This window comes from Phyllostomus hastatus, unplaced genomic scaffold (assembly GCF_019186645.2).
Source record: "Phyllostomus hastatus isolate PE091 unplaced genomic scaffold, TTU_PhHast_1.1 phas_contig_283, whole genome shotgun sequence".
Taxonomy (NCBI): Eukaryota; Metazoa; Chordata; class Mammalia; order Chiroptera; family Phyllostomidae; genus Phyllostomus; species Phyllostomus hastatus.
In genome coordinates this window covers 4,882,689-4,904,892 of record NW_025333833.1, presented here as the reverse complement: position 1 = coordinate 4,904,892, position 22,204 = coordinate 4,882,689, and positions in this window count along the sequence as shown.

Genomic DNA, 22,204 nt, shown 5'->3' with positions numbered 1-22,204 from the left:
GCCCTCCTCTGCTGAAGGGGCGCCTGGTTTACACTTCAGGCGTTCGGCTCCGGCGCTTCCCTGGAGGCACCTGGAGGGACACATCAGGACAGGCCGCGGTGGCAGAGCCTCTAGGCCTCTGGATGAGCCGTGAGGGGTGGGCAGGGACCACGGAGAGGGACTTCAGTAGAAGGACGAGACAGGGTGGACGCCGTCTTAGGCTCCCGGTGTGAATGCTGTGAGCAGCCTTGCAAGTCACCTAGTTCAAAACCCTTCTCTTCTGGTTAAAGAGAGGAAGACCCAGAAGGTAAAGTGACTCACCTAAGATCGCACCCTAATATATTAAAGATCACGGAACAGAACCTAAACCAGCCCTTTCCCACCATGCCTTGCTACGTTGCATCTGTTTTGGCAAGTTTCTATAAATCACATCATCAAATGTCAAAATCCCTGAATTTCACTTCAGTGTGGGTATCTGTGAGTGAAGATTTTCTTTTTACCTAGTTGGGGGGTGGACAGGGGGGTAGGGAATGGAATTAGATTAACTTTGCCTCCACAAGAGTCAACCAAGTTTTTCCTCTCTCGTTGAAATCACTGGTTCTCCAACTTTAAGGGGCACTGGAACCACCACCGGGAAAGCCGGTCAAATTGCACAGTCCTGGGTCTCACAGGGATCTCTGACTGAGTGGGTTGGGAGAGAGCCCAAAACACTGCGTTTGAAACAATCGCCACTGGTGGTCCTTGGTCTACACTTTGAGATAGCCCATGCTACCAACGCCACCACCCCACAGATACACGCCAGACAGCTCCAGTGGCCTGCGTGGATGGCACCCTGGTAGGGAAGTTGCAGCCCAGATGAGGATTACTTTCCCTCTCCTCCTCCTCCTCCTCCTCCTCCTCCTCCCACCCCTCCTCTCACCACTACTCGTCCTTCTGACCGCCCGCCTGCTTCCCCCTTTCTCCACCGCTTCCTTCCCCTGTCTTCGCCTTCAGCTGTGAATCATGGGACCACACAGGGGCAGCAGAAGAAAAGGCCTCGCTCGCCTTGACGCTCTGAGTGCCTGTCATTTGTTGATGTCCCTCAGGGGATGAATTTCCCATGAGTCACGCGCCCATGACACCTCTTTCTTATCATACAGACCCATGACTCCTCCTGTCTTTTTCCAGGGCTGAAGCTTTGGAACCGCTCCAAGGTGTGGATTGCAGAGGTAAAAGGAAAGGAAATCTGGTCTAACCAATTTTATGTATTGCTTAGAGAAAGGCTCACGGGAAGACCAGCCTCTAGAGAACAAGAATATCAGAAATGAATGTGTTTCCCCAATCTCTCACGCATCTTAACACCAACAGCTACATTTTATCTTTTGGTCTGGGCACGAGATAGAGATTAAACAAAGCCGTTTTCACTGTTGTCACAGAGTTATTCGATAAACCCTTGAAAGTTAAGAAAGCAAAGAAAATCACATTGAAGACTGAAAAATGTTTTTACAATATAAAATCAACCTTGTTTCTTGGCACCTAAAGCTGGTGGATCTCCCTTCATTCACGCACGCACGCACACACACTTCACTGAAGCACTCAGTCTGTCCTGGGTCGGCTTTCACCAAGCTCCTGACAAAGACAAACGCCCGTGTTCAGTCCCCTAAGTCACTGGCCATTCACCGGGAGCCCTTAGACTCCCAAGGACCCCAGACAGAGCAGATGGGGGGGTCCATGAACTTGGGTGGGAAAAAAATGCATCTTGATTTTCATTAATTTCTAACTGGTATTCAACATATTCTACTTTTATGAGTGTAGAAAACAAACCACAGCAATATTAGCGGTATCTGTGACTGTTAATAGAAGTCATAGATACTTTTCCTATCACATTACAGTTGTGCAAATATATTTAAATAGTTTTTACTTGCATTCATCACCATTTTAAACTGTGGCCCGGCAGATACGCATCTTGTTATTTAATGTGTTAATATATGTTAATGCATCACAATTTTTCATGTACATTGATAGCTGCACATCAATATAACTGATTTCCTTATAATCCTATGTATCTGGTATGCATATAGAACAATATTTTAAAAAGAGTTCCATAACATAAGAAAGGTAAGAGCTGCAGCAATAAACTCTCAATATTCTAATTCTGTGTCAAGTAATAATCTTTAAACAAAACATGTTAACTTAGGTCTCATATGAATCCCATCAATGAACACAACCTCACACGGTGCCCTTGGGTTTTGAATGGGCATGCATGGAAGAGGCATGTACCTACAAGACATCTCTGCAGACATGCCTATTTCTTCACTCATGATCTTTTATAAGGAAATCCACATTCAAATTCAAAAACATACCCCAAGTGAATTTTTGTGATTCACTGTATCAAACGACAAGAACTATGTCTCCTTGTTTTCTAGTTGCTGCTGTTGTGTTGTTAAGTGCGCTGGGAAGATCAGAGCTAAATGTAGTATCTGACTTTCCCAACAATATCGTCCCAGTTTGGGTATAAAATTGTCTCCCTTCCTTAAAGCAGTTTGTTATACTGTTTTAGCTGTTCATGCTACAGGTTTTTTTTTATCATAAGTTGACATAAAGCATTTTTTGAAGTAGGAAGGGTGAGACTTTTGAACAAACTATTCACAGTTTGACAAATACCCCAAGTCCTTCCATCCTGACATTGCCCACGTTCTTGCCCATCCTGGAGAAAGAAGTATCCCCAGTAGGGCCTTCACTTCCCCCAGCTAACTTCTAGAATGGCAACCAGCCCTAATCAGCTGCTAGAAAAGAAGGACCACCTGTACCGGATGTCACAAATTGTTATGGGGGCCCAGGCAGGCCATGCCCACCACAGAAAGATTCCGCCCATCTTCATAGAAATATTCTGCCCTCACGACACTCTGGTGATTCAGTTCTCCCGAGCATCAGTGAGCAGTTATGCAAATATTCACGAACTGCCGAAGGACTTTGCCTTTTAAGGTGTTATGAAACCATCATCCAATTTTTTAAATCAATGTAATTATCACCCACCCACTACGCTATTCCTCCCTCCGCTCCCAGCCCCCCAATCAAGGTTCACTCACCCAATGGAACCTCTTAGAGACTTCCAAGGCTTCCGGAAAAGTCAATCAAGGTTCTGAGAGACTAGTGTGAGCCTACGTGGATTACTTCAAGTCAGGAATGGGACTCTTGAGGCTTGACTCCGAATAAGGCACCCATTGTCTCCACCCACTATATTTTGATTTGGGCCTGACTCACTGCGGGTGAGAGGAAGTAATGCGTTTTCTTAGTGAATTCCTGATAACGAATAAGGAGAACTGAGTGGTCAGTATAACTTCATTTCTGCCCTTGACCTTCTGAAGACATAGGCATATTCCACCCATCAATGTCCCAACAGGTGCTTAAATGACTGAGTCACTCTGTACAAAGGGCTCTGACATCTTGGGAGGGAAAACCAACCACAACCCAACCAAGGGCTCCACTTATAGTAGCAAAGGGTAGGAATGGCTTTCTGCTTACAGAGAAGTGGTCAGCTGAAGAAGGAGGAGGAGGGAAAAAAAGGCAGAAATAGAATCAAAATTTCCAATCTGAGGCTTGATTTCAAAGTTGACCTTGCATATTGACGGGGAAGCTAGCATGAGGCGAGGCCAGGGAAGGAGGGAGGGGTCAAACCATATGGGTTAGGAAGGCCACGGCCAAGAGTTTGGGTTTTACCTTTAGAGCAACAGAAAGATACTAAGAATTTAATACAGGGAATAGTATGATCTAATTTGTAAAGCTCACTCTGGCTGCTGAAGTTCAAGTGAGCTATGTAAACCAACTTCACTTTTAAAAGCTGTCAACCTCTTTCCGATGGAATTCAGCTTTTCAAAAGTGTAAAGCAGTATCATATCAAATCCTGAGGACTTGAGCCACAAGGGTTTGAAAAAAAAGGATAGCTCTCTCCTAAATGAAACAGGTTTGTCTTTTTCTGATCGTTTCACTTCATTCTTTAACCTAAAGAGAAAATGACTCAAACGCTCCTGATTACCACCCTGGCTGGTGTGGCTCAGTGGACTGAGTGCCGGCCTGTGAACCAGAGGGTCACCAGTTCAATTCCCAGTCTAGGGCGCATGCCTGGGTTGCAGGCCAGATCCCCAGTGTGGGGCGTGTGAGAGGCAACCACACATGGATGTTTCTCTCCCTGTCTTTCTCCCTCCCTAAAAACAAGTAAATAATTAAATAAAAACTTAAAACACTCTTGACTGCAGCTTGTCTATTAACAAAAATGCAGCCTCTTCTCAGCAGAGACACACAAAAATCGAGGATAAAGAATGAAGTCGCGCCGATCAGCCAGTGCCAGTCCCATCCGTGGGGCCACTGAGAACCCGTGGGTGTGGGGAAAGAGCCAGGTATAACTTCAAAGCCAGGCTCCTCTCTCAGGCGTTCTTCAGCTCTCTCAGAGACAAGTGCCTAGGTTAGCAGAAAAGGCAAAAGCGATTTTCTCATCCCTCCTCCCCCACACCTCATCCCCCACCCTCATCAAGACAGCTGGGCCCGCAAAGTGGCCGCCCATCAGAGGGCCCCTCGGAGCCCTCGGAGACGGGGTTCCTTCTTGCACCGGGGACTCTGCAGACCTGATGGTGCACCCCTGGGAACAATGAGTAAGATCCCACCCCCGTGGGGTTGCCCGAATAAACAAAAAGTAAAAGCTGACAAACAGAGGTAAGCGTGGAGGCTCCGGCACCTCCTATCTGCAGTGGAAATCAACACTCAGCAAACGTGAGGCGGAGGGAGACGGCAGACTGGGCAAGATCAAACGCCGGAACGCCAGCTGTGGGGCCGGCGTGGGGCCGGTGGCTGGAACAGGTGTCTTCTCCTGCCGTCTCGGGAGAGCAGGGATACCCCCGTGGTGACCCCCGCCTCGCCTCCCACGCGGAGAGAGGCTCTGCTTGAGCACAAACAGATTTCCCCAACACCTTTGAAGCGCTGGGTTGTTTTTAAGAAACGACAGAAGAAACACAGGTGAAGCAGAACGACCAGGCGGCCTAACCCGGTGCCGGGCAGGAAAATGGAAGGCAGGGCAGAAGGAATGAGCTCTGGTTACACACACGCCTGGAGGCTGACCCCATGCCTCTGAGCAGGGACACCCTGTTCTCAGACGCCCCGGGCCCCCGCCCTGCAGCCGCTCGACTGTGCCACTGTCCACGTCACTGGACACTCTCTCACCCCAAAAGCCAGCTCCTGATTCATGCATCGCTGAAATCTGCCGTCTCTCCCTCTCACGGTTTCTCTCCTCATGTGTAGTTGTGTTAAAAATGTAAATGTTTTGCCGAAGTAAAGGATCTGAAGGTTAACTATCGGTTCCAAAAGACTCCTGGAAGAGCAGTAAGGCTCTTGTTAATGAAAACACAAATTTTAACCTCAGCGCAGTTCAATTCAAGCAGAAAACAAGGCTTCAGTGTTAAGAGCTGATTGTTTCGCTGCTGAACCTAAGTATCTCCACATTATTCCCAAGTAAAGACGATGGTGCTTTTACTAGAGCAGCTCAACGTCTAGGAACACGACATATCTATTTCAGAAAAGGGGAGGGAGGTGGGGGAGGTCACCGGGAGAGGGTCACCTACAGGATGCCACCTCAGGTGACCTGTGGGCTGGGCCCCAGCCATGGGAGGCTCCTTACCCCTCCCCTCTCCCTTGGAATGTGGGTTCTGCCCTGGGTTCCCACGGCGGGGACAGGTTCCAGGATGCAGCCTCGGGAGTAACCCGTGCCTGAGGCTCTCTGCACTGAGCCTAGGACTGAGTCCCACGAAGGCCTCTAACAAACCCGAGCTTCTGGAGGGCGGTGCGAGGCCCACTCGTCTGGCAGACGCCCAAGAGCAGCCGCACGAGGGGTGAGTTTGCTCTCACTCGCACTTTCTGGTGGAGAGCGGTGAGGAAGGCACGCACCAAACATCTCACGACTGAGAAATTCCTGGTGCGCGAATTCTGGGGACTGCAAGGGCTTCTGTCTAGAAGAGCGGACGGTGCCCGGGGTACCAGAGAAGGGCTTCGGAGAGACTGTGGTGCTTCAGCTGAGGCTGCAGATCGCAGGGCAGCAATTAAGGCCAACAAGAGTCTTCGTGTCTGCGGCTGAGGGGGAGGGGAGGGCATCGTGGCTGGTGGTTCCCAGGCAAAGGGACAGCCCAGAGGTAGCGGGAGACTACGTGTCACTTGTCGTAGTTGAGGAACTGACAGCTGTCAGACGCTGCTGGAGCGGAAGGGGCAGGAAGGGTGGCAGTCGGGGCAGCTGCACATGCAGCCCAAGCCTGGATCAGTAGGTAGGTTGTGCCGGGAATCTGAGGTTAAACCCTTGTAAGTCAGTGAAAAGCCGCAGCAAAGGAGAGCGCGTGTGACTGTAAAAGAACATTCCAGCGGAGAGTGGAGTGGAAGAGCAGGGTGGGAACGTTCTGAGAGAGGAAAACACACGAGCGGCGGCCTTGATGCGTCGGATGCAGGGGAGCGGGAAAGGGAGTCGCCAGGAATGACCCCAAGGTCGCTGGCCTGGGCACAGGGCGGAGGGCCGTGTCACGTACTGAACTGGAGAACGGGGAAGGCAGAGCACGTAGGAGGGTACGGGAGGACCAGGAGTTGAGCTTGAGGAAAGTTCATTTTGAGGTACAGCCAAGTTGACTCTCTCTCTAGAGATGTGTTGATCAAAGATGTAAGCAGACTCAGAAATCTAGGGACCTGGTATACAATGCTTAATTGGGGTACTTGGAACAGCTACACGTACAACGGAGCCCCCAACCCAGCACACACGCCTGACCCTCGTGGTTTTCCAGCGGGCGTAGCGAGCCTGACCTCCCACTGGGGTGCGTGTGGCTGTTGCTTCTCTTTCCTGAAGATCATCAGACTGACCAACGAGACGGGGACCGGCACTGCTGAGGGGCCTGCGGGTGGTCTCCAGGGAGGTCACAGATAAAGCTGAGCCTGAACGAAGGGCCCTGTCCCACTGGCCGGGCCCTCCACGTTCAACAAGGGTTAGCTCCTTCCGTGAAAGTCATGCCGCCTTGACAACTGCTGCTTATTCTGTCCCAAAGGGCCACTGCGGCCACTTCCGCCCATGACCTTCCATCGGCCTGAACACTCCAGCCCACAACGAGGAAGACAAACAGCCAGGGGAAATCTCGTGAGAACGTGACAACAGAAGGTCTCAAGAGTGCCCGTGGGCTTGGTTGAATCACACGTCTATACTCTCAGCAAGGGAACACCCAGTTCACTTCCATTTGCTGCTATTATCTGTTTAATAACTATCGATCACTACATACAAGGTAGAGGTACAAGCAAATGACCTGAACTGTATTCTCCCTGAGAAGGAAAAGATTTTGAACAACCACCAACCATGTTCAAGTATTACAAAGTTCCTCCAATCAAGCCACCGAAGGGGGCGTCCTTTATTCATGGCACACGTTACAGTCGATGGAACATAATCGATGTTTGATGTGGGGGTGGGTAGAAAGGGAGGGTGGTTCTGGGCTTTGCTCTATTCTCCCCTCCCCCCCTTTTTCTCCTTTTGGACCCGACTCGCTGATGGACACCCAGGGAGTAGTCGGCTTCAGGTTTTCCTCTCTTACTCTTGGTCAAACCCATTTCAGTTGGACAGTTGTCCCCACAGCTCCGCCAGGCCTGCTCTGACCAAGGTCCAGCTCCCCCAGTCAGTCTCAGCGGCTCCCAGCTCTCCCCACACTTGGCCTGGCAGAGACTCAACTCCGCAGGCCACGCCCCGCTCCGCCCCCGGCTCCTTACCTTGTTTCCAGGGCCACCGATCTCTGCTTCCCTCCTCCCACCCGGGTCATCCCTCCTCCATCTCCTCTCCTGGCGCCTCCTTCCGCCCACCCTCTCAGGCCGGAGGGTCCCCAGGCTCGGCCGTCGGTCCCCTGTCCTGCTCTGTCTACACTTGCTGACCCAGTCTCATGGCCCTAAGCACCTCCTGCACACCGTGCACCCCCTCACTCCCCTCCAGTCTCCGCCCAAATGTCGCCTTTACAGGGGGACTTAATCCAACCACCTATTTCGTAGCACAACCCCCGTCCACCTCACACCCCTACCTGACTCTGCGTCTCCTTTGGCGTCGGCCCTTATCCCCGCGTGACACACGGCAAACTTGCACATTCCACTTGTTACTTCTCTCTCTGTGAGGCTAGGGGTCTTCTTTGTTTGTTCACCAACATGTCTCCAGAGCCTCGAATGCTGCTTTCACATACTGAATGAATGAATGAATGAATGAATTCAGAAACCCACTCAATCCCACAGTGATAGGGAACAGTCCACCACATATGACCCTACGTAAGAAAAACAAACCCAAAAGGGACTTGACTGTTGATCAAAGTAAGATTTCAAGCCACAGGGTCCCATTTCTCTCCCCTGCCATGGAAGTCACCCATCGCTCTTTCCGTGGGGTAACTGTAGAGAAAAGGCTTTGCCCTTTGCAGGAAAATGACAAGGTCTGTGGATTCTACTCACAAAAGGACAGAGAAGGAACGAGAGGGCGAGGCTATGGAGTCTCGGACCTGTCCCAGGCAAGGACAGAGTCTCTTCCCTCGGTGACGACTCTGCCAGGAACCGAGGAAATGTTGGTAAGCGAGGCAATGGAGGACCCTGAGCTCCTGGATGTTGAGTCCCTGTGTGACCGCGTACCCCCATCCTCGGCCTTTGCCAAGGTCTGTGCCAGGTGGCTGGCTGCTAGAGCTTATTCCCCGCAGGGGCACAGAAGAAAACGCCAGGGGTCCACATTGCATGCACTGCTTAGAACCTCGCTTCTCTGAGCGCAGCCCCCCACAAGCAACATCAGCCCCCCACGGGAGCTTGTTTAAAATGCAGAATCTCAGGCCCTGCCCCTGAATCAGAAACTGCATTTTAATAAGATCCCCAGGTAACTCTCTTGTGCACAGAAATGTTTGGCACGCGCTGCCCAGAACTCTCCACTGAATGCAAACCCATCTGTGTCCCGTGCATTGTGGGCGAGAGCAATGAGAAGAGTAAAAAAGAGAGAATAAAGCTCATTCTTCCTTTTGCTAATGAATAAGGAATACCAGTCGATGCCAGGAATGATAACAGGAATAATTTTAGTAGAAGATTCTAAAGTGATCTCCATGATCATTTAAAAATTCACAGGACATAAGGCTGATATGAAATAGGTGATAACAATTTGCTAATACTTTACGTAATCATACACATGCCTAAGACAGTATTTACGAGAAGTAAGCAGATGGGCTTAAGTGTTAGGTTCTTAAGTCAGACTTCCTGATTTCTGAGCTGTCACTATATTGTTAATTGTTTCCTGGGCTGTCATGACCTTGCTTAAGTTTCACTTTCCTGTTCTGTAAAACAGGAATAATAGTAATACTTACCTTTTAAGTTTATTATCAGAACTAAATGAGGGCACATTTATAAAGAAATAAGCATATGACACACAAACTTTCTGTTATAAATAATTTCTATATTCTATTTCTATAATTTTCTAGTGTTCTCACTACAAAAAAAATTAAATTTAAAAATAATTTTAAAAGAAAAAAGCATAATGCCAAGATAAGACTCAATAAATACTAGCTTTTAATTATCATTATTATTTCAATCAACATTTAACTTATTTATCATCAAGTATTTTTTTTATGATCCTCATCTGAGGATACGTTTTTATTGATTTTAAAGATAGAGACAGGGAGAGAGAGAGAGATCAGGAGAGAGAAACATCAATCAGTTGCCTCCCGTATGCATCCCAGTTCAGGATTAAACCCGCAACCTAGGTATGTGCCCTGACCAGGGATCAAACCCACAACCTTCTGTTGCACAGGATGATGCTCCAACCGAGCCGCCTGGCCAGGGAGATCAACAAGTACTTTAATAACAGGAGATAATACAGGGCAAACTCAGGATGAAGAGCAGGAGTCTATGGAGATAAGCTGGACGAACGAAACCTATCTGTGGATGGGACCTTTGCCTGGCAACCTGGAGAATGACAGACAGCCAGGGACAGGACAAGAGACAGTCAAGTGCAGGAAGCCAAGGGCAGTTCAAGTCCGCTGCAGATCACGCAGGGTTTCCGAGTGCAGAAGAGGAGCTGGACTTTAGTTATCGTCCGAAGAAAGCTCCGGAATCCCTTTAGACCGGGAGCGAGTGAAACCTGAGGGTTCATTGTGGCAGCCCCGGACCGGTCTGGGAAAGGGCCCCGAGGCCCTGGAGATGAGTCAGGAGTGTCAGCCTCTGAAGAACGGTCCATCTAAGAGCCTGACTCTAGACCTAATGCCAACGTGGAAATGTTCCCCTCCTCTCCTGCCGCCCCTCCTTCTACTACCCAAGCTCCACCTCCTCACTGACCAGCCCCCAGGGCCCAGGCCCAGGTCCGCTCCCTTGTGGAACTTGTGACGACATCCATCCCCTGCGTCCGTGGCTCCTTCATCTGTGCCGTCAGAGTACCTGGCACACGCCTGTGGCATTGAGCCCCCACCTCACGCCATGGTGATGAGCTGTATTCCTTTCTACGCTTATTTAAGGCTAATAACCCTGCCCTTTCATCTTGGCAACCTTACCGCCTCTCACAACACTGGCATGTTGGCATATGGTACCTACCTGGAACATCTTGTTTTGAATGAAAGAGCTACCGGATGTGTGCCATTTCTTTCCTTAAAGTGAAAAAAAAAACCCCAAAAGTGCCATATTCATATTCAGTGACATAATCCTTTGTTTCAATGACAAACTAAAGATTCTGAGACTGGAGGTTTTCTGGAGGAAAATTATCTTTCTTTTTTTTTTTTTTTTTGGTGACAGTCCCTGCCAGAGAAAAAAAATCACAATTTGAAATGCATCTAATAGGTGGACATGCATTTTACGCACTCTCTACAGTTTTACTTTCCTTTTAAACTGCAGCCCAGGACCGTGACCGTGGAAACACAACAGGAACCGATGCGACACACATGCTTGACACCTTGCTTAGGCCCTCCTCCCCACATCCCCTGCGGTGCCTGTCATCTCACAGGAGGGCGGGCTGACGTGCAGGGAGAGAGCCGTCACACGATGAGTCAGTGATCGACCGAGCGCTTCCTGTGAGTGGCCACTCTGGAGGGACCCCGGAGGCAGCCACGCTCACCCCCGAGGCCCCCTCATCCCCAGCTCCTCCCTCAGCCCGTCAGCCTGGGCCCGAGTCCTTGGCCAACCCAGGGGAGCCAGCTGCCCCACCCCAGGCTTCTCACTGGGACAAAACTAACTACGCTGGTCCCTCCTTATTTCTTTTTCCTTGCATTTGAAATCCTGCTCTTTGACACAAATATAGAGCCTCAAGCTGACAATGAACCCAAGGGTCATCCAATCCTACCCACTAAGGCACCTTCCAAAGTACAGTGGACCCTTGAGCAACGTGGGGTTTAGGGGTGCTGAGCCCCTGCTCAGTCAAAAGTCTGCCTGTAACTATTGTCTCCCCCAAACTGGCCCACTGCTGACCCAGAAGCCTTACCAATGGCGTGGACAGCCGATTAGCACCTATTCTGTATGTTATACATATTATATACTGCATTATACAATCAATATAGTAAAGCTAGAAAAGAAAAATGGTGTTAAGAAAATTGTAAGGAAAATACATTTACCAGGCTATGCTGTATTTAGGGAGACTGTAAGTTTATGATGTCAGATCCAAAACATTATAAATGTTCTATATATTACTAACACTAGACATCAAAAAGCAAAAAGACAGTGTGAAAAGGAAATTTGTATTTATTTACAGGTGTAACGATTCATGTATTGACCATGAAGAAGCAGCCCTGGGCTGGGGTGGCCCAGTAGGTTGAATGTCGGCCTGTAAACCAGATGGTCATCGGTTCCATTCCCAGTCTGGGCACATGCCTGGTTGCAGGCCAGGTCCCTGGTTGGGGGCAACCGGTCGATGTATCTCTCACAAATCTCTCACACACTGGTGTTTCTCTCCTTCTCTTTCTCTCTCCCTTCCCATCCCTTTAAAAATAAATAAATAAAATCTTTTAAATAAAATAAAAATAAAAATGGACTTACTAAAAAAAAAGAAAAAGCAGCAATATGATAGCTTTAACGGAGCCTCGTATGATCAGTGCGACTGTTTCATGTTATCAAGGAAATCCCCCAATGTTCTCCCAATAGTTTAGTGAAACACATCCGCCTATAGGGAGACCTGCACAGGTCAGGGCCGCACTGTTGCAGGGTCCACTGTCAGGGTCGCTCGTCTGGTCGAGCAGTGTGCGCCGCCGGGAGGTTAAAGGAGAAGAAGAAAGGCCACCTCCGCGAGGAGCCAACCCTTTCGACCCTCGGGGTCAGTTTCCGGCCCCCTCTGCCCGGTCCCGGCCACCGCACTGGCCTGTGCACAGGAAGGGTTAGATTAGAACTCATGTCCGCCGAAGCTGCTCTCGGCCCCCACGAGGCCCTTGCTTATGGAGGGGCCTGAAAGTAGAGGCTCACCAGGGAGCATCCAGGTTTGAGGGACCAGAACCCTACAGCACTGGGGTAGCTTCTTTTAAGGAAAAAAAAATTACAAAACTGCAGAAATCAAACTGGCTACGAAAGTGCACATTGCCTTGCAATGAGAAGTCTTAACAAGCTGCACACTGTTAAGGAGCTGGTAAGCACGGCAAAATCCCGGGGCCAGAGGCAGGGGAGGCCTGGGGTCTGTTTCACCCCCACGCGGCAACTCTGACTCGAATCCTGCAGCTTCTTCTCCGCCGTTTCCTGCCTACAGCGCTCAAAAGGTTGTCTGCCTTCCCCTCCCCCACTTCCTCGCCGCTGAATAGGTCCGGAATCTCGGGTGCTCAGTTCCAGCTCAAACCCGTCCTCTGAGACCAACTTCTCAAATGCCCCCAGTGGCTCTGGGTCACCGGAGCAGATGGCTTCTTGCTCAGCCTCCGCGCCCCTGGTCTCTCGTCAGCCAGACACTGGAAACCACAACTCCTCCTCAGAACTGCATCCACCCCGGCCTGCGAGAGTCCACCCTCCCGCGAGCGCTCGCCTTTCTCTTTCACTGGTTTTACTTCCTCCTCTGTCTGCCAGATTGGGTAGGACCCCCACACTCGACCCTTAGCCCTTGGTCTCGTCCGCCCACCTGCTTCCCCAGCACGTCTTGAAGTTGCAAACCTCCGAGGCACACCCAGATCTGTGACCCCGGCCCTGACGTGCAGGCCTGTAAACGGGTTCCCCTCACTAGACACTGAAACCCACCGTTTCTAAAATGCAGTGGGTCACCTCCCCCCAGTGCACGCTCTCCACCCGAACTTTGCCCCTGTGGGACCCAACCCGGGTGGCTGAGTATCCAGTGATGACTCCAGCAAAGGCAACGACGGTCTCATCTATCTTTTCTGCAGGAAACAATCTCATGCGGGCTGCTCCCCCGAGAACAGGAAGTGGCTGTGAAGGGCTGGCTGTGAGGAAGAGTGTCTCCAACCCACTTAGGGAGGTTTGGTTTGAAGGCCATTCTGCATCGGCCTCCTCCTCGGAGACTCGGAGCAGAGAGGCTCCGGGCGCCACAGGAGGAAGGCGTTCTTGTGGTCAGCGGTGGCACTGCGACTCTGGCGGTGCGCAGGAGCCGGGGCACTTGCAAGGAAGGCGCACACTGTATTACCGCCACAAAGATAAAATAAACAAGAGAACGCCTTCGCACTGGGGAGTTGGGACGCAAGGGCACAAACGGGGTGGACCCTCTTCTCGGCACCTCAAGGAATTAGGTGATGCCCTTGTACAGGGCCCGGAGCGGCAGAGCTAGGGGGGCAGGCTGGAGGGGAAGGGGCAGGAAGAGGAGGAGAAAGGAGGGGGTACGGGGGTGGGGGGGAGAACACTGACATAAAACTGGAACCTCTGACCTCGGTGGAATTAAACGGACTTCTCAGGGCCCGAAAGGAAAACAGAAATAAAAATGAAATGTCATCAGCTGAAGATCCAGGAAGGCTGGGCAGAAATGGACTAACCGACCTCTAAGGCTGACATACAGAATGCTCTCTAAAGGAACTTGACCCTGAAGTCTGAAAGAGATGTTTTGTTGTAGAGGCAGAACCCGGGCCAAGCAAACAAGCTGGAATGGGGAAAAAAATCAAGAGAAGAAAAATCCATTTCCTTTCCAAGTCAGAATGCCAAGGCCTACCCTGGGAGAGAAAGTGTTACATTCAGAAAGAAAAACACAGATCGGCCATGATCTTGTCCACAGAATCCAGAGTCCAAGGGCATGTTACAACTCTAAGCGAGGACACAGGATTCTAACTGTAACGTGTGACCTCATCTGTGCCTTCGAGTGGACACCACCATCTCGGAACAAAGAAATACCTTCACTACGCAGAACAGCACGCGCCCAAATGACAAACGGTCAGCACGGTCACATCGCCTATGGTCCCGCTCTCTGGTGTTCGTTTCCCCTTTGGGGGCCCTCCCCAGTCTGAGACCTGCATACTCAAACCCCTCCTGTGTATTTTCACGCGTGTGTTGCTCACCAGTCTTGTGAGCAACAGAGTCCCACACAGATGCCGCACAGTAAACTACCAGGCGTCCTGCGCTGAAAGGCACTGATGCTCTTGCTCGTGAGCCTGCAGGTGGACGGCAGTTCGGCCGGTCGACCCTGGGCTTGGCCAGCACCTCTGCTCCCAGCTGCAGGTTGGGCTCGGGCCTGTCCCACGTGCTTTTCCCCAGGCCGAAGGGACTCCGTGTTTCCGTGGCAGGTATTGGATCTCCTTCCCTGGGCGGAAACACCCAGGCCTGTCACACGGCCACATTCACCCGCATCGGTCGGCCGAAGCCAGCGCCGCAGCCAGCAGCAAAGCCGCGGGGAAGCGTGGACTTCTCACAGACACTGAGAAAGGGGAGGCGAGTACCTGCTGAATGACGTCACCAGTGCCACTTCTCAAACTCGGGACACCCCAGCCAGACTCTCATCCTCCTCATCGCGTTCTTCTATTGAATGACTGGCCCCACCCTCCACCCAGCCGGACAACCGGGGGTCACCCTGCCTCCCGCCTCCTCTCAGGAGCCATTGACAACCCGATCAACCCTGGAGGTCTTACTCGTGTTCGTGCTTCACCCCACACCTGGTACCTGGTCGAATCTGAATGAAGGAGTGAAGGAGCGATGGTCACCATCTTGTACGTAATTAAGTCCACATTTCATAACAGTGATGACACAAACCCCAGACCCAAAACTCAGGAGTGTACAAAACACAACTGCATTTTACTATCATTCATCTTAACTGTTGCCTTGTGTTCTCATTCCATCGCTGGAGGAAACTTAATTTTAACTCAACTCACGGCTTTCCCAGTCCATTCAGAAGTTCTTCCCTGCCCCCCCCCATTACATCTGACTATCTCGGGTGAGAAAGTGTCCCCAAGGCGCAGGGAGGGGGAGGGGAAACACCTGGCCCCCAGACTTCCCTTGGACCCTTTGGCATCAGCTCAGCCACCACCGGGACCGTCAGGTTTACGGTGGCGGAGCCGCACAGGACACAGCTGCATGTTCCTCGCCCTCCCGTAGGTCCCCTCGGGGTGGGCTCTCCCCTCTCTCGGCCACTTCCATACGGTTCTTGGGCATCCAGAGCACGTGGAGTTGTTTCCCGCGTCTTCCGGGGCGGAAGGAAGTTCTGTGGGGTCTTTCTGCTTCCCCATCACACACCGCCCTCCCTCTTCCCCTTGTCCCCTGTGCGGGGTAGAGGGAACACCCACAAAACTGTCGCCATCCCTGGCTCTGCTGGGACTGTACGCACAGCCACCTTCTGCCTCCTGATCCCCAAATCCATACGGGGCTCTCAGCCTGTGCCCCTCCCACCTCCAGACTGGGCGTGCCCCTCCCACCTCCAGACTGGGCCTGCCCCAGGGTGCGGCAAAGGTCCCTTCTGGGGAGCACCTCTCAGCACTTGGCGTCCCCGTGCACATCACGCTCTCCACCCAGGATGCCTTGCTTCTGCAGAGGTCGGAGGGCTATCTAGTCCGGTGTGAGCAAAACTGCCTCTGACTGACCTGTTCTTCCAGATCTGCCGTATTTGCCTTTACCCTGATGCGAGCCTTTAGAAACTTGGGCGTGGGCTCTTACATCCAGAGCACAGGTTCATATAACTCAAAATGAGGTTTTAAAACTCAACAGCCGGCCCTGGCTGGCATAGCTCAGTGGATTGAGCGCGGGCTGCAAACCAAAATGTTGCAGGTTCGATTCCCAGTCTGGATACATGCCTGGGTTGCAGGCTATGACCCTCAGCAACCACACACTGATGTTTCTCTCTCTCTCTCTCTTTGTCCCTCCCTTCCCTCTCTAAAAATAAATAAATAAAATCTTAAAAAAGAAACCTCAACAGCCAAGAATCTGATTCTTTCCCCCGGTCAACAATTATTTATGGAGCGTTTCTGTGGACCAGCTGTTTCAGGTCCCGGGGACTCCCAGGTTCTGGGGAAGATAAGTTCTCCCTTCAAAGACCTTACGCTGGTGGGATCTTATATTTCTGAGTGCTGCTGAAATTCCCCCTTCCTGAGGCAGTAAACACAGAGACGCCCAGCTTGTGCTATGGCCGGATGGGTCCCAGGTGACAGAAAGGGGCGTGGGCCCATCAGGGAATGTGTAACTAAATGTCACCTCCCCACCGCAGGCAAAACCCTCCATGAGAAGCCCACTCCTGGACCATCTCTTGACTCTCCCCACAAAAAGATTCCATACGGTGAGTCATGTTCCCTCGTCCCCTTGTGCTTTTATTCTTTTTTTCCCAAGCAACTTTTTAACTTGCTTCAAGTGGACCTCCCCATCAAGCCTTGTCCAACCAGTAAGACTGAGTGAGGGACCCCTTGTGGGTGTGGCCAGAACAATTTGTGTCCACGCCTTCCTTCCACAATGCAGGTGCCACGGGATTGGCTGCGCGCCAGGTGTTACCGCCTCATCATTAACCAGTGATCTCCGTGACAACAAGGACAGTCCCCTTTGTCTCTGCATCTCCACACCTAGCACCCAGTAGATGCCCAAAGACTGTCAGTTGACTGATCATGTGACTTTTCAGATGAACATATTTTCCATATTAAAAATTATTTAGTGTAGGTTAAAATTAGAAAGAGTGTCATTGGCAAGGTTTGAGAAATGTAGGGAAGGGAAGGTGTCTATTAAAGCAAGTAAAACTCTGAGAAAATCAGACATGGACTCCTTCGTAGGGCCAAGGAGCCACCTGGATGGCATCGGCGGGGAAAGCAAGTAACCCGTAACGACCTCTGCCCTCTGCCCTCCAATCCCACCGGTGCAGAGACGTCAGTGGGACTGGGCAGGGGAGTGAGTGGCGGGAGAGGCGTTAGATAAGTTGACTATAAAGTCTGCACGACAGGCAAATATACAAAGATGGGCAACACGCTGAAGAAAGAAGTCATGAGAGACACAGTCACTGAAACCGAGTCGCTAGTCCAGCAGGCAGACAGAGAGAGGGAAGGAACAGGAGAGAGCTCGGAACCACACCCACGCGTGGGGGGAGGGAGGTCTAGTCCGAGTGGCTGTCCTTTCAGATGGATGAGAAAGTAGGAGGGCACGTTGCTTGTGTCACGGGGCATCTGTGTTTTATAAAGTTACGTGTCCTGCCGACCTCACACTATGTAAAGGTAGCTTTGAATGTACAGCGTGGAGCAGAAGCACAATGACAATTTGATATTAGAAGAAAAGAGGAAAGAACAGAATTGTAACAGGGTGAGGTAAGTCCAAGTGTGACAAGAAGCTACAGAGGAAACAATAGATTTGCTTTAAGAAAAAAAAGGAAACACTTCTGGGTGGAAAAAGTTAATAAACAGCTGACACAATGGGAAGAAAGACTCCACCACATGTAGCAGACGGCTACATTCACACCCCATGAAAAGCAGCGATCAACCAGCAATTCAAAGAACGGAGCTTAATTTTTTTTAAATAATTATAGTAAGTAATCTAATATCATTAGATTAAGAAGAAATATAAATGCCAATACATAAAACTGAAATGAAAGAGTCTCGACTTCAAAATTATTTTTAAAATGCGAAACACAATGAGCAGCCACTTTCCGCCTGCCGGTGTCGTAAAACGTTTTACAAATGGTAATATAAGCAGCGCTCACAGCACCGAGGAAAGGCACCCTCCGTGTGTGTGTGAGGGAGTGTCAGGGGGTACAACTGCTTAGAGAACTGGACAGAACCCACTGAACGTCGTAACCGACAGCTAATGCCTCTCCTTTCTAATTCTGCCGTTCCCTCCCAGAGAAATAGTAGCAGAAATGCACATCCAGCCATACAGAGAGTCACTACAGCCGCACTTTGGGCACAGAGTAAATGTCCCTTAGTAGAGGCACGGCTGGGATGAGCGGCTGGCACGGGCACAGCGCCCTTCAAAGGAAAGAGGCAGGTCTGGGCGTGTGGCGTCAGAGACGTCCCTGTGGTTTTCTGCCCCATTAGTTGGTTATTTCGCACACTTTCCCTAAGTACCAGAACCAAAGCAGCCATGGATCTACATGGAAAAACACACACAAAGAAAAAAAAGAAAAGCCCAGGAAAGAATGGCAGGCGGAGCTGCAAAGGAAACAAAGTAGAACACAGGCCGAAATCCTTGTTGCTGCGTCCCTCTGCCGCGCACCCAACACCCAATCAGCGGACGTGACATTAATTCTACTGGCAGACACAGAGCAGACTTTCCCACTTCCGCCCAAGCCCCTTTCCGCCGTGCTTCTCGGCGGCTCCCCTTCGTGCAGACAGTAAAATCTCGTCGTCGTCCCCCCCCGCCCCGCCCCCCGGTTCGGAAAGCCCTACCTGATCCGGCCGCCGTGGACCTCTGCGGCCTCGCACTGGCCCTCAGCCTCCAGCCACGTGGTGCTGGTCCTGGCTGACACACAGCAGCGCCCTTGCCTGGTGACTCCGAACACCGAGGCAGGCGGGGGTCCCCTCCGCCAAGAGGAAAGTTTTTGGAAAGGTAGGGGGGACACACTGTACGTCCTCGCTGACTGGCCTCGGCAGGTTCTGCCGCTTGAAACGGTGTCTAAGGAGGCCGACTGTACCGCAGCTTAATAGAGACGAACACGAGGTAAGTTGTCACGGCCCCTCCTCCACGTTGTAAGGAAACGACCTTGAACGGGAGGACGTAACTCGAGCACCTGCTGCACTTGGCGGCGTAATAGACGGATCTGGAAGGCCACGCGGGAGAGCCTCGCGCAAGCGCCCCCGGGGGCACCGGCCTGAACAGCTGAGACGGATTTCGCGGAACTGAGGAAGAGCGACACTTGCGCTCTGGCCAATGAACACCTTGCCAGGCGTCGCTCGCCGGCCTCCAGCCAATGAGCTGCCGGCGGGGCTCTGGCTGGGCTGCCCCTCTTTGCACCTGGCGCCCGCAAGTCCAGTCGGCCCTAGATCCCTCCCCTGTCGCCGGGTTCGGCAGCGATTCCTCTGCTCCTCCCCAATGCACTCCATTTCTTGTCAGCTCGAGCTTGCCTCAGTTTACCTCTTTATTTAGGTCGGCAGCTGTCACAGTGACGAGGGCGCCTACTGGTACTTCAGTACTATTGCTCTGTGCATGACAGGCCCACACAATAATGCACTGTTCGATCCAGAACACCATCAGCCAGCCCCTGAAATGCTGTGGCCTCTGCCCGCCATGCTTCCCAGCCTCACCTTTGCATCCCAGACTCCAGTCATTTCAAATGGCACCTCCTCCAAAAGGCCTTCCCTCTAATGAGTTATCCAGTCTTTATCCGAGCACCCTGCTTTAAGTCTCTGCACCCAGTGTGTATCGTTATCTGATAATGTATGCATTTATTTGCTTGTTTGTTTATTTTCTCCGCCACCAGCACCACCCTCGTCCCCAGCGAGGATGTAAGTTTGAAGGGAACAAGGAGATTACCTGTCTTGTTCATTACTCTACCCGCCCCGCCCCCAACACTGCTGCCACCTTGTAGGTAGTTAACAGATGTTTGTTGAATGAATGATGAATACCGACAGTATGAAGGGCCCCTAGGAGCCTGCTTCAGGTAAAAGTCCTCGAGTCAGAAAAGCCCGGTCTTGAGCCCCAGCTCTGCTTCCCTGTGACCTCAGGAAAGTTATTTAACCTCTCTGAACCTAAATCAGTTGTTTTTTTTCACTTACAAAACGGAGTTAGGAACAACTGATTTTTGGAGTTGTGAGAATTAGGGAATGTGGGGTGCTTGGCATAATCATTACAAAAAGGGGGTCAATCAGTTACAACGATTGTTACTGTTCATCGACTTCGGGGCTTGGCTTAAGGCAGTAGGAAGTCCCACAATAAGGGCCCTGTTATTTTTTAATAAAAAGTGGATATTCTTGCCCGTCTTCTGAGCCCTAAGTGATGACAATAAAGGCTCAGCTCTAGGGCAGAAGCCACACGCCGTATTCACCTTTTTTTCAAAAGCCCACCTGACGCCTGGCCACACCCCGCCCCCCCATTGTGCTCCCACTCCCTTCCCGGAACAGAACAGTGTCGTCAGGTCCTTCCGCAAAGTTAGGAAGCGCCAGTTAGCCATTCTAGTCAACACCATCGCCAAACCCAGAGTTGCTACCGGAAGTTTAAACCATCTCACTCCCTAGCACAGTGTTTTTCCTTCCCTTGGCCCCCCTTCCAGATCCCTGCAGAAGCCTTCAGAGTTTCTTAGAAGCCAGAACACAACCCACCCAACGATGCAAAGAGGATGCTGAGGTTTCAGATGCCTTCTCTTGCAGCTCAAAGTTAGAGTTCTGTTTAACACCTTTGAGTCTCTTTCTCACCCTCTGAGTCAAGGCTGTTTTCTCGGTGGGGCAGAGAGATAAAATGAAGTCATGTTACCAGAACCCTCAGTTTCTGTAACCTCTAGTCTTCTACCTCTGTTACAAAGGTCTAGAATCTCAGTTCATTTATTTAAGGTCAGAGACCTTTGTAGCTTCCTCAATCTTTCACCTACCTTCTCTTGCAATCAGGAATAGCTTCTAGAACCTTCTCTTTCCAGAAAATGTGTACCAAGTTCCGACCCACAGACTGCAAATGGTGTTAGGGTGAAGTGTCTGAGAAAACTGAGACCTAAAGCAGGTGAACTAAAAGATCCTTGCCTGGAGAAAGAGTTGAGACACCAGTCAATGTCCATTCGACTCTCCGGGCTCCTCTGCCAAGGTTCCTGTCTTGCATATGGCGTCGTACGCGTGTGGACACTTTCGGAGTTCGATACCAGCAAGGGCGTCTCTTACTAACTCACATTGTCTTTGAAGTGGTTCACCCACAGAGAGCCAGGGCCACGGCAGAAGAACCAAGTTCTGTCCCTTCTGCGATGAAGCCGGAAAGGGGGAATTCCCTCAGCGCGCTCACACTCACGTAAGGAGAGACTGTCCTGAGACAGCCCGGAGTGAAGTGGGGGGGGTTGGCTCCATGTAAGGAGCTAAATCGTGAGAGCTCACCAGCCAAAATGTTTAAACATCACCCTGTCTAATTACATTTCAGGAAAAAAAAAAAAAAAACCAGGCACCAAAATGACATCATACCAGGCTGGGAATATAATGAGCATGGAATATATTCAATACGGTCCTCTAACATTTGTGGAGAAGCTGACACATGCCAACTTATTTTATGTGTACTACTTCATGTATTTAAAAAAGAACAATAAAAGAGCCCTGGCTGGGTAGCTCAGTTGGTTAGAGCATCATCCTAGTATGCCGAGGTCGTGGTTTGATCCCCGGTCCGGGCACATGTAAGAAGCAACCAATGAATGCAAATAGGTGAAGCAGCAAAATGTTCTTTTCTCTCTCTCTCTCTAAAATATATATATATATATATATATACAATAAGAGGCATGTGAGAAAATGTTTTAAAGGCTATGAACATGTAATATTATCCTTTTATTTTTATTCCTCAGGAAGAGATGTACCTGTTGCTCTTACGACTTCGCACTTACAATTCTCCTACCTGCTGCGCTCTGAGCAGTGTCCCCTCGCCGCTGAGCGAACCGCCACCCCTCCTCCCCCCTCTCTGCAGCCTCCCCTCACTTAATGGTTCTTCACAGCCCTTTCTACCATGTAGCTTACTAGGTGTTTCTGCTCCTTCTTCGCCACCTACTCACCATCTATCCACTAAAATATAATGCCACAGGGGACTTTATTTTCAATATGTCCACAGTGCCTGTTTCTGGTCCAAGACAAACACTGTGAGTGAATGAATGAATGAATGAATAAGCTCTTGCACCCTCTCAAGCAGCAGGAGTTGAGGTGACACATCGACCCAGCTAACGGTGGCAAATATGAATGATAGCCACATCTAATACTCAACTTGAGGTGTAACTGTG